Raw genomic sequence first — 12,648 nt, 5'->3', positions numbered from 1 at the left:
CCAACGCTGGACTCCAGTGAGGTAAGTATTAAAATATGGGTGCAAAGTGTGTGGTCTGGACCCCCCTGCATTGCACACATTGTACCCATTATAGAAATACCAATGCTAAGATGGTTGAATTGATAAGATCTTGGTTACAAGATAGAAAACAAAGAGGTGTAGTAAATGGAGTGCATTCACAGGAGGGAAATGTAACTCCAGGGACTGTACTTGGACCTGTGCTTTTTAATATCTTTATTCATTACATTGCAAATAGCATTAATGGTATAGTATGCCTTTTTGCAGATGATAAAAAGGCATGCAACAGGGTAGACACACCAGGAGGGTTAACACAAATGATTGATGTTCTAGGTAGACTAGAGGAATGGTCAAGAGCATGACAATTACAGTTTAATGCCAAAAAATGAAAAATCACGCACTTGGGTCTCAAAAATCCAAAGACTAAATATAGTATTAATGGCACTATACTGGAAACTACTGAGGAAGAAAGGGATCTAGGAGTCACTATTTCAGATGACTTAAAGGCAGGTAAGCAATGTAACAATAATGAGGAAGGCTAGTCAGATGCTTGGCTGCATAGTAAGAGAAATCAGCAGCAGAAAGAAATAATAATGCCACTGTATAGTTCATTAGTATGGCCTCATCTAGAATACTGTGTTCAATTCTGGAGGCCATATCTTCAGAAGGATATTAATACATTAAAGACTATACAAAGAAGGGCAACTAAAATGATGCATGACATACATCACAAAACTTACTTGGAAAGACTAAAAAATCTCAATATATATAGTTTGGAGCAGAGAAGGGAAAGGGGGGACATGATAGAAACTTTCAAATACTGTATATCAAGGGTTTTAACAATGTCCAGGAGGGAAACAGTCTTCAAATGAAGAAAGGTATTAGAACACAAGGACATGCACTGAAACTGGAGGATGGAAGGCTCAGCGGAAATTTGAGGAAAGATGACTTCACAGAAAGGGCAGTAGACAAGTGGAATAGCCTTCCATCAGAGTTGGTAGAGGTTAAGACAGTAGAGCAATTTAAACATTAAAAGGATAGACACAAGGATATCCTTACAAAGAAAAAAGGATCAAATAAGGTTTGCGGCAAAAATATGGTGAAAAGTGGTTCAAATTCTATGTTTTTCAGTTTCATATTATACCATTTAGTACTCTACAGGAGGAGTAAAGAGATGTATACAATTATATAACTATTGATAGTACACCAGGGCCAAAACTAGGGTTGTGCATGCATCACCATCACTGCCTCAAGGCTACTGTGACACTCTACAGTGTGTGTAGTCACCCATGGCATCCTAAGAACACTGTACTGTACTTCCTGAGGTCTGTAACCCTGTCCCCACAATGTGACATCATATCCCATGTCACATTCATTCTTATCCAGCACTAAAGGACACATCTCCAGCAAGTACTGTACTGTACTGGAGAGGAATCCAAAGAAATGCAATTAAAGTTCCCTTGTTTATGAATGAGGGATTGTTTGGTGCTCATATCACTGTGGCATGTGTCTGCTCTGCTCCACAACCATACAACTGTTGCTTTCACATATGAAAGTTGTTGTAAGAACTGCAGAAATGGGACCCCTCTGGTCAGCTATTCCACACCCAATATCTATCCAGGCCATACAAGAACATAAATAAGGATGTGTAATAATCTGCGCAACACATACGGTATCACCAAACATGGTGACAGGGGGCTAAAAATAATTTAGGAGAAAATGTATTTAGGGATGTCTCTTATTTTGCAAAAGGGTGATTTCTCTCCACAAAGATTTTGAATCCTCTACTTGCACTTCACCTGAGGGGCACATTTCTAGGTGCTCTCTGAGTAATAGCTTTACATGCTGTACACAAAAGTGACACATAAAATTAAGGTGGAATGCGATCAGGATCCTGGCAGTTGGAATCCCTAGAAAATACCAACAGCAGAATTCTGATGGTCATAATCTTGACAGATGAAGTCAGTAAGTACTGTGGGTTGGGTTAGGCTGCAGGCGTGTGTGTTGGGTGGTTAGGGTTAGACTGCAGGAGGAGATGTTTAAGTTTAGGCTGGGGAGGGGACAGTTAGGCTGCTTTGGCTGCAGAAGGGATGGGTTATGGTTAAAATACTTACTGGGATCCATCAGGATTTTGACTGTATAGGGCTTATACACACACATTTATAGAACACTACAAAAAAATGGATTTGGACATAAATCCTCTTTATACCACGTTTATGCACTCAACCCAAGAGCTTGCCACCATTTAGTCACAATTCTCCTCATTAAATAAAATTAATATACTGTCACACCCAAGACTCAAACCCACAACCTGCTGCATCCCAGCCATACACCCCACCCACTGAGCCACTTGATCCAGTACCTCGTAAAAAAAACACCAGAACTATAATCAAGTAGATCCTTGCAGCATGCAGCGACACATCCAATCTCTTGCAGCCACACATTACATAGCTCTGCCAGCCATAACGCTGATTACCCCTTTACTAAGTACAAGATTAGCTTCAAATAGTTACAACTTCTCTAGCTTTCTATGTAAGGGCAGATAGCTCAACGAATAGAGTGTTTGACTGCAATGCCATATGCAACAGGTTAAAATCTGGGCACATCAGCACCCCAAAAAGTAATAAAGGACAGGGCGACTGAACAACAAAGAGCTATCAAGTCAAGTCCATGAATGCTGCATAGGTATTAGTGTCAGAAGGCATGGGGGTAGGAGACAGTGGCGGTCAGGAGATGCTGGGCTTCAAAAAGGGGGAAAGCTGCAAGTGAAAGTAATAAAAACCGATAATTGACAAGTGCTGCCAACAGTGCCCCCTACCCTGCAGCAATATGCGCAGTGTCCCCTCCGCACATGGCCCTGTCTAACGTTACCCATGCTAAGATACCTTTTGCTGGTTTCCATTTAAAGAAAAAAATAGTTTAAATTCAATTTAATTTTTCTTTTCAGTTTTTAAATAAATACAATATCAGTTTAGAATGTATTCTTCTCTTTAATTAGAAGAACTATAACTGTAATCTGAGTTTATATTTCTACTGTGCATGTGATGACATGTACTACCTACTTGGAAGTATATAGCCTTCTTGTTTTAACTGATTTGCTGGGTGTACGGGAGTCCCGCCGACTGTCCGTACACTGGCTGCAGAGACTGATGTCACATCTGGGAGGGCAAACCTGAATGCCTGCCCAGTAGTGGCTTCAGAAAGGACACATTGACTGGCCAATTGGAAACTGTGTATGCTTAACAAATCAGCCCTATGGGGGTAATTCCAAGTTGATCGCAGCAGGAATTTTTTTAGCAGTTGGGCAAAACCATGCGCACTGCAGAGGAGGCAGATATAACATGTGCAGAGAGAGTTAGATTTGGGTGGGTTATTTTGTTTCTGTGCAGGATAAATACTGGCTGCTTTATTTTTACACTGTAAATTAGAATGCAGATTGAACACACCACACCCAAATCTAACTCTCTCTGCACATGTTACATCTGCCCCCCTGCAGTGCACATGGTTTTTCCCAACTGCTAACAAAATTCCTGCTGTGATCAACTTGGAATTACCCCCAATGTTGGTTTATCTGCCTGTAGGCAGAATCATCGGCATTGTGTGCACCTAGCCTTAGTGTGTAGCACTGATATCGAAAACTTTCACTTTCAGAAAAATCTATTTGTCATTGTGATGAAACAATCACTTAGTGTGCATCTAGCTTTGCAGAATGATTTTCAGGAGCTTTAGGGCATGGACCTGTTATGTTCACGAACATGACTTCAGGCATTAAGTTATTTGACAAGCATTTAATATATGTGGATATTTCACCACAGCCAAAAAGAAACAAAACATGCATGAGGTTGCAATGATGGAGGAGCTGTGTGTATTAGAGGGAAAATGAGTTATACAGCTTAAACCAAATGTAAAAGAGAATTACATAGTATCCCCTAGAGAGAGACTGGTGAATCAATAAATACAGCTGGAAGGAGACAGTCCTGATTCTAGACAAAGTAAATACTTCTGTGAACAGATCTGCTATAATGAATTCCAAATACTCAACAGGGAAGTTAATGTGCAAATTACAGTTTATCTATAAAGGCAATTCAACAATATGTGTACAGAGTGGTGTGGCACATACAGCTTGATGCAAGCAAAAGGAAGAATACAGCCATTGGGAAACCTAGGTGGTTACTAAACAGTAGATGAGTGACATAATATTGCATTTTATCTATGAATACGGCTGATAGGACAATAGTCACCTCATTATTTTTGAATGAGGCAAATATACTGCAGACCAGGTATTAACATTTCCTCACGTATACAACAAAGTTTCACAAGATCAAAGACTAAGGGGCCGATTTATCACCATCCGGATCCTCAGATGTGATAATATTGGCCCAGTTCACAATGTGATAATTTATTACATTGCATGGATACATCAATTATCTCATGCAGGGACAGAGCTTGCAAGAAATCACTGTCCCTTTAATGCCACGCCACTGTCTTATCAGGGTTTTTTTCATGAAAAATATTCAGAGCAATTGCTGTGCATGCACCTCTCACACTGCCGCTACTTTCACCTGGCACCCCTCTTCATGACTAGCCCCCTGCACACTACCCTCCCCTTCCCTGCATACTTACTTGTGATTGGTCTACCGTGCTCTCCTCCGGCTCAAGTCATGTGATCTCCAGCTCCTGCAGTGTGACCCAGTCATCTGCTGTAAATGCCACTTTACAGCAGATGACCAGGAACACAGTACAGGAGCCAGAGATCGGAAGACCGGAGAAAGAGGAGGGAAACAGGGGACTGAATACTGTGGGCTGTAAGCATATTTACAACAATTTTTATTTTATTTTTTACCCAGGGATCAGCTTGTGTGTCCATCAATCATACATAGCTGATCACACTGCCGGTCCCTGCACAGTTTTTTCTGTTCACGGGCAGTTCAGTAGTACAGGATCCATAGCATATATTTTTTTCTTTTGAAAATTTGGTCAGCTCGCATTTCCCATTATAAGTATGGGAAATGCATAATAGTTACTACAAAAAAGAAATGAAAGCATTTGGAGCAATGTTTCACAAAAACAGCTCCAAAACCCCTGTAGTACATTCAGGTGATACCTAAACATAACATTAATAAATTGGCCCCTTAATGAACCCAGTAATTATAATAAAAGCATGCATCGAACTTTATGTATATATATATATATATACACACACACACACACACACACACACACACACACACACACACACACACACACACACACACACACAGAGTAAATGGTGTGTTATTAAATATGAACAAGCCTGTCAAGTAACTATACAAGTGCAAAGTGAATTAAAACTGCCTTTCTTGTACTTTCTTGTACTTGTCAGCTAAGGAAATATTGTAGCCATTTTTAAATTAAAAATTAGACACACAATAAAGTTAGTGGTGATATCCTGCTTTGACATCTGTACTCTTGAGGGTTTGTTTCTTTAAGCCTTCAAACACTACAAAATAGTTGTTTCATTTTTAAAGCTATAATTAGGTCAAAGCAAAAATAAATGTCACCTTAAGATTCACTTAAATCAGCTTAAGACTAAAATATGATTACGGGAAGACTTCAGATCTATGAAAATCATATTTATTCACAAAAAAACTGGGATAAAAGAGAATTATTACATCAAAGAAAACAAGCAAATTATTTAGGGAAAGATTGATTGAGTTGGGATTGACTTTTGTTTTAGCATTTAACAGTACTGTCAGAAGAATAGTTCCATCTTTCAGGAAATTACTGTGATCCAATCATATTTTAGATTTCTTCTGAGTTATATATTCTGAGTTTCTACATGAACTGTACTATACTTTGGGATGAAGATGAACATGTTTTTGAACTCTAGGCATTCCATATTACAGTACACAGCAAGTTAGAAGTATAAAAATATTTTTCTCTCCAGTAGATCTGTCTACAGTACCTGACTTTCTGTCTATCTGACACCACATTAGTATTCAACTAATGACACAATGATTGCATCAAAAACTTTTTCCAGAAAGAATATAATCTACATTAGGCTGCTTGCATTGGTCCTCTTTTTCATTAATGCTTCAAACAAGATAATACAGTCTGTGATTGAAAGGGTCATTTTCACAATGCCATGGCGTGGGTTCACTACGATATGCCGGCGGTCGGGCTCCTGGCGCCCAGCATACCGGCGCTGGGAGCCCGACCGCCGGCTTACCGACAGTGTGGCGAGCGCAAATGATCCCCTTGCGGGCTCGCTGCGCTCGCCACGCTACGGGCATGGTGGCGCGCGCCACACTATTTTATTCTCCCTCCAGGGGAGTCGTGGACCCCCACGAGGGAGAATAAGTGTCGGTTTGCCAGCTGTCGGGATCCCGGCGCCGGTATACTGTGCGCCGGGCTCCCGTCAGTCGGCATACTGAAGACCACCCCATGGCGTAACACATGGTAAATGCAAATGCTTGCTGGAGACTGCAGTATGTATTTATTTTTACAAATTCCCATGTAAACGGTCCTTGTGATCATCCATTTATACAGCTTTCCATTTCCTCTAATACATGTTCAACATACTCAGCAATGAAATGTCATGCAGTCTAAACACTCCTTTGTATTTTAATTGTATCAACGTGCGTTTTTCATCAAATTATTTTCATTTAATTTTAGTAGGGGCAAGATGCTAGATTACAAAGAGTTTCTCAATTCAAGTTTCTATGAGCCACAAGAATCTTGAGGGAATAGGGTATGCAGGCCTACCATATTTGTTTCATGGCCAAACAAACTCCTGTATGTTACTAATTAACAGTATTTACAATGTATTGCATAGAATTTTCTATTTGCTTCCTATGTTTGGGTGCATTTAAGGCTCAAATACAATAACACAACACCTTTCATCTTTTCTCCACTTCTTCATAGGGACATTGGCCCTCATTCCGAGTTGTTCGCTCGTTGCCGAATTTCGCTATTGTCATACCGCCGCCGCGGCTGCCGGCCTTGTCTCTCCGGGGGTGCTGGTGTCCGGGCGGTCGCCCTCGCTGACGGTCTCTGCCTCCCAGCGCTCCGTCCGGCGCCCGTAGTGTGGACGTCGTGGGTGCGCCCGACGTTCACTGGGGACGGGTGATGTCATCGGCGCTCCTCCAATCAGGTGCTGGTGGGAAGTACAAATTCAGATGCCGGGCAGAGCTCCGGCGCCTGAGTATCATCGCTACTACTACTGTACCTGTGATCTCCAGAGCTCCGTGACTCCAGCACCTCCGTGCCTCAGCACCTCCGTGCCTCCAGCATCTCCGTGCCTCAGCATCTTCGTGCCTCCAGCATCTCCGTGCCTCAGCACCTCCGTGCCTCAGCACCTCCGTGCCTCCAGCATCTCCGTGCCTCAGCACCTTCGTGCCTCAGCATCTTTGTGCCTCAGCACCTCCGTGCCTCCAGCATCTCCGTGCCTCAGCACCTCCGTGCCTCCAGCATCTCTGTGCCTCAGCACCTCCGTGCCTCCAGCATCTCCGTGCCTCAGCACCTCCGTGCCTCAGCACCTTCGTGCCTCAGCATCTCCGTGCCTCAGCACCTCCGTGCCTCAGCATCTCCGTGCCTCAGCATCTCTGTGCCTCCAGCACCTCCGTGCCTCAAAGCACCTCAGCGTCTCTAAGTGCCTCAGCGCCTTCAAAACACCTCAGTACCTCTAGCATTTCAGTGCCTCTAGCACCTCAGTGCCTCTAGCACCACAACATCGCTCACAGTGAGCTTTTGGTACTCTCCACCAATTCATCAGCACCTTTACAAGTCTTGTCTTTCAGGAGACCTTCAAGCGCCCACCCGTGCCTTCTGCCTACCGTCCTAATCCTGCATGAGGAAGACCTACATCCGGCCATCTCTGCTGCGACCCAGAAGCGGTTCCTCTTCCCGGTCACCGGAAGAAGCCCCGAGTCCACAGCACTTCCAGACCAGGTCAGTGATAGAATGCTCAGGCCCCATGGACCCGGGGGATCGGAACACAGAGTCGAGCGCCATCCAAAGTTTGGCTTCCCGAGTTCAGACTCAAGAGGCGACACAGGGCCAGGTGATGCAATATCTCCAGGAATTGTCCGGCCGATTGGATCAAATTCAAGCATCCTTAGCTTCCGTAATTCCGGTTCTAGTTCCCGTAACTGCTCCAGTTGCTGTTTCCAGTAATGTCCAACCTCCGGCTGGTACCAGGTCACGTCTTCAGCTTCCTACTCCTTCCCGCTATAAAGGGAACCCAAAGAATTGCCGTGGTTTTCTAAATCAGTGCGAGGTGCACTTCTAGCTTCTATCTCATAATTTCCCTACGGATCGCTCTAAGGTTGCGTATATCATTTCCCTACTTGAAGGGTCAGCGTTGGATTGGGTGTCTCCGTTATGGGAACGATCTGATCCCGTGGTTTCCAACTACACCAACTTCATCACGTCCTTTCGAAGAATCTTCGACGAGCCCGGCAGGATGACCACTGCTTCTTCCGACTTGCTCCGTGTTCGTCAGGGCTCCCGTTCCATGGGTCAGTACGTGGTTAATTTCCAGACCATTGCCTCTGAACTTCGCTGGAATAATGACGCTCTGAGGGCTGCCTTCTGGAACAGTCTCTCCGACCGGCTGAAAGATGAGTTGGTCACTAGGGATCTACCAGATCCATTAGAAGAGTTGATCTCCCTTTGCATCAAGGTGGATCTTCGGATGCAGGAGCATGGAGGAGAACATAGCCGTTCAGATCGTTCCAGGTTCCGGCATCCTACTCCTAGACCGGCGGCTGGGCCCAGCTCGGACGAACCCATGCAAATTAACCGATCCTGACTGTCTCCGGAGGAACGACAGCATCGTCGTGAGGGTAAACTTTGCCTTTACTGTGGAGCCGCAGATCATTTCCTAAAGTTTTGTAAATCTCGTCCGGGAAACGGGCAGGCCTAGCTTGTTCCGGAGGAGTCAAGTTGGGGGTCACGACTAAATCTTCTCCAATTTTGGATTGTTTGCTTCCTGTGTCATTAATCACCAATTCAGTCTCCAAGTCTTGTGAAGCCCTGTTGGATTCGGGAGCTGCGGGGAACTTCGTTTCTTCCTCCTGTGTCCAAAGCATGGATTTAAAGGTACGGCCTATCGAGCGGCCTATTTCGTTGACGGCTATCAACGGTACTAGAATTTACAAGGGTCTCACAACGTGGCGCACGGAGCCAGTTAAGCTGCAGGTCGGGGCTCTACATCAAGAATGTCTGGAACTCTTGGTGATTCCGGAAATGCATCACGATCTGGTCCTTGGAATGCCTTGGCTCAAAATTCATAATCCCCACATTGACTGGAAATCTTCTCAAATTCTGTCTTGGAGTTCTTTTTGTCACGCTAACTGTCTCACTCCCGTTTGTCCGCTCCGTGTCTCTTCTAAGTCGGATGAAGAGCATATTCCGGAGGCGTATCATGGGTCCAAGGATGTGTTTTCGGAACAGGCAGCTGATCAGTTACCACCTCATAGGCCTTGGGACTGCCCTATTGACCTTGTCCCAGGGAAGATGCCACCCCGTGGCCGCACATATCCTCTGTCACTTCCCGAGACTCAAGCTATGTCGGACTATATTAAGTCCAATCTGCTCAAGGGATTCATTTGCCCCTCTTCCTCCCCTGCTGGAGCGGGCTTCTTTTTCGTGAAGAAGAAGGATGGGGGGTATAGATTATGTATCGACTACCGCGGCTTAAACAATATAACCATCAAGAATAAATACCCCTTGCCACTAATCACAGAGTTATTTGATAGGGTTCGTGGCGTCCGCATTTTCTCCAAACTCGACTTGAGGGGAGCTTATAATCTTATAAGCATCCGAGAAGGGGATGAATGGAAGACCGCCTTCAATACCCGGGATGGGCATTATGAATACCTGGTGATGCCGTTCGGCCTTAGTAATGCTCCTGCTGTCTTCCAGGGATTCGTCAACGAAATCTTCCGAGACATGTTATATCAAAGTGTTGTGGTATATTTGGATGACATACTGATTTTTTCCAAAGATCTTCTTGAACACAGGACTCAAGCCAAAGAAGTGCTCCACCGTTTACGAGAGAATCATCTCTATGCTAAGCTCTCCAAATGTACCTTCGAAGTAACATCAATTCCATTCCTCGGTTATATCATCTCGGGGACGGAGCTTTGCATGGATCCGGAGAAGCTCTCTGCCATTCGTGACTGGACTCAGCCTCTCTCTTTAAAAGCAATACAAAGATTCCTGGGCTTTGCGAATTACTACAGGAAATTCGTTAGGGGTTTCTCCACCATTGTTGCGCCCATTACTGCCTTGACGAGAAAGGGCTCGAATCCGAGTTTGTGGCCTCCCGAAGCCATTGAGGCTTTTTCCCACTTGAAGTAAGCTTTCATGTCTGCTCCAGTTCTCCAACAACCAAATTTTGATGAACCTTTCTTCCTAGAAGTTGACGCATCTTCGGTCGGAGTTGGGGCCGTTCTCTCTCAGTACTCCTCAGATAAGAAATAACATCCGTGTGGCTTCCACTCTCGTAAATTCTCTCCGGCCGAACGAAATTACACTATTGGAGACCAGGAACTTTTGGCAATTAAATCTGCCTTGGAAGAGTGGAGATATCTCTTAGAAGGGGCCAAACATGTGATTACCATTTACACGGATCACAAAAATTTGTTGTATATCAAATCCGCACAATGCTTGAATCCCCGCCAAGCGAGATGGGCACTTTTCTTTACTCGATTTTCTTTTGTTATCGAGTACCGGGCCGGGACTCTCAATACTAAAGCGGATGCACTGTCCCGTTCACAAATTTCCACAGACGAGGATGATTCTTTCGAGCGGAGTTTAATTCTAAATCCAATTTCTGTCTCCGCTGCTTCAACTACTTCAGCTCCTTCTCCTGGAAGAATGTCCGTACCAGCTAGATTCCGGCCGAGAATACTACAGTGGGCCCATATCTCCAAGTTTTCCGGTCATCCCGGCGCCCAGAAGATGTACAAGTTTCTGCAAAGATCTTACTGGTGGGACACCATGAGGAAGGATGTACAGGATTACGTTAATTCTTGTCCACAGTGTACACAACATAAATCTCCTCGCCTGCCTCCTGCTGGGTTGCTTCGTCCTCTGCCCATTCCTGTGAAACCCTGGACTCACATTTCCATGGACTTCATCACTGACTTCTGTTCCAAAGGTTGCAACACCGTCTGGGTGATCGTCGACCATTTCTCGAAGATGGCGCACTTCGTTCCATTGACTGGTCTGCTGACAGCTCCTAAACTAGCCCTACTATTCATCCGAGAACATTTTCGGTTGAATGGGTTGCCTCAGGAAATAGTCTCTGATCGAGGGGTACAGTTCACCGCAAGGTTTTGGAAAGCCCTCTGCTCGGCCTTACAGATTAAACTTAAGTTTTCATCCGCCTATCATCCCCAAACGAATGGTCAAACGGAACGAGTCAATCAAGATCTAGAGACTTTCCTTCGCCTTTATCTCTCCCCTTCACAGGACAACTGGGTGGAGTTGTTACCTTGGGCGGAGTTTGCCCATAACCATTCATTTCATTCTTCCACTGGTGAGTCTCCATTCTTCGTCAATTCTGGGTTCCATCCACGAGTACCGGAATTACAGAAGAGGTTCCAGCTGTAATGTCCACTCTACTGCACTTCAGACAAATTTGGTGTAGGATTCATGCTAGTCTTAAAAAGGTTTCTGTCCGATACAAGTTCTTCGCCGAAAGGAAACGACGAGCCGCTCCTCAATACAAGGTTGGTGATAGGGTATGACTGTCCACACGTAATCTCCAGTTGAAGGTGCCCACTATGAAGTTTGCTCCAAGATTCATCGGTCCTTACCCTGTGCTACAAGTCCTGAATCCTGTGGTCTGTAAGTTGGGTTTACCTTCTTACCTACGTATTCCAAATGCCTTCCATGTTTCTCTTCTTCGTCCTCTCGTCCTTAATCGTTTTCATTCAAAGTCCTCCAGCCCCACCTCAGTGGAGGCTGAAACAGGAACAGACTTCGAGATCAAAACAATTCTGGACTCTCGTTACCTTCACAGGAATCTGCAATATCTGGTGGAATGGAAAGGGTACGGTCCTGAGGAGAGAAGTTGGATAAAGGCTTCTGAGGTCTCGGCTCCTCGACTTATCTGGATTTTCCATTCTAGACATCCTACGAAGCCAGGAAAGTGTCCAGGGGCCACTCCTAGAGGAGGGGGTACTGTCATACTGCCGCCGCGGCCGCCGGCCTTGTCTCTCCGGGGGTGCTGGCTGTCCGGGCGGTCGTCCTCGCTGGCGATCTCAGCCTCCCGGTGCTCCGTCCAGCGCCCGTAGTGTGGACATCGTGGGTGCGCCCGATGTTCACTGGGGACGGGTGACGTCATCGGCGCTCCTCCAATCAGGTGCTGGCGGGAAGTACAAATTCAGATGCCGGGCAGAGCTCCGGCGCCTGAGTATCTACTACTGTACCTGTGATCTCCAGAGCTCCGTGCCTCCAGCACCTCTGTGCCTCAGCACCTCCGTGCCTCCAGCATCTCCGTGCCTCAGCATCTCCGTGCCTCAGCACCTCCGTGCCTCAGCACCTCCGTGCCTCCAGCATCTCCGTGCCTCAGCATCTTTGTGCCTCAGCATCTCCGTGCCTCCAGCATCTCCATGCCTCAGCACCTCCGTGCCTCAG

The sequence above is a fragment of the Pseudophryne corroboree genome, chromosome 1 (genome assembly GCF_028390025.1).
Source record: "Pseudophryne corroboree isolate aPseCor3 chromosome 1, aPseCor3.hap2, whole genome shotgun sequence".
In the NCBI taxonomy this organism is placed as follows: Eukaryota; Metazoa; Chordata; class Amphibia; order Anura; family Myobatrachidae; genus Pseudophryne; species Pseudophryne corroboree.
This window is presented reverse-complemented; position numbering follows the sequence as displayed.